The 1,017-nt window shown below is 50.3% G+C and overlaps 1 protein-coding gene across 2 annotated transcripts in view; it reads right to left on the bottom strand.

The window, feature by feature from the left end:
- The window catches only part of CADM2 (cell adhesion molecule 2), a 1,222,723-nt gene that overhangs the window by 1,220,792 nt on the left and 914 nt on the right, over positions 1 to 1,017 (bottom strand). The window lies entirely within an intron of this gene.

Consider the following 1,017-nt stretch of genomic DNA (forward strand, 5'->3'; position numbering starts at 1 on the left):
TGCGAGGCTGGGGGTGTGAGCGCTGGGAAATGGGACGAGGCAGCCTAAGCAGGAAGAATGGGCTGTCTGCCTTCTCGGGGATTACGGCGTATGACATATCTGAAATTTACATCCAACATAAAATACACAATATTACCACAAACATATTCTAAAGAATACCTCTGTAAGGTCAGCTAGTTAATTCGGGAAAATTCTGTCCACTAGCTCTTCTTTCATATTCATAAATATGCATACATAAAATACGTCCCGGTCTGTATCCCGGAGGAGGACAGGAGAGAGGATGCATTCCAAGAACTTGCTGAAAGATGGTTCATTGACCTCATTTAAATCCTCCAAAGGCCGAGCGGGTTTTGCACGCCTGTGGGTCTACATGTGCTTTACTTTCACATTCCTTTTACCCAGAGACACATACATTTGATCAACTTATCTTTCCGCACATACACAAATAACGACAGAGGGGCTAGAGGTGGGCAAAGATTGAAGGAGAAATCAAGAGTCACCTAGCTTTAAAAAAAAACCCTATCGACCATCCTTTCACATCCATTCTCCCCGAATCTCACACTCAAACCACAATCCCCACACTACTCCCTTCAAAGCAGCAATCTTCCTCCTTACAGCCCCTGCCCGCCGAGCCCTAGAACGCCGCCTCCGCCTCCACCACCACCCCAAAGTGTGCTCTCCCCGTGCACTCCTCCTCCAAACGCCGCCGCTCATTTCCCCATCAGCACCGTCCTCCCGGTGCCCACAGGCCCTCCCTCCCGCCTCCAAAAGCGCGTCTGGGGGACAGTGCACCTCAGCTCCCGAGTCCCTCCGCATCCAAACCCAGGGATTTGCATAATCACAGTGTTTTGTGCAGTTTCCCTCCACTGCGGTCCTAGGGGTGCTCACATTTTACGTGGAAGGGTAGCATTAATTACGGAAAGAAGCGGCAGAGAGCGGGTGGAGAGGTCGGGAATCTAAGCGAAAACCCCCAGCAGAAAGTAACTGTTAGGATGCATGTATTTCTTTGCTGGGGGG

Source organism: Myotis davidii, unplaced genomic scaffold, assembly GCF_000327345.1.
Source record: "Myotis davidii unplaced genomic scaffold, ASM32734v1 scaffold42, whole genome shotgun sequence".
Taxonomy (NCBI): Eukaryota; Metazoa; Chordata; class Mammalia; order Chiroptera; family Vespertilionidae; genus Myotis; species Myotis davidii.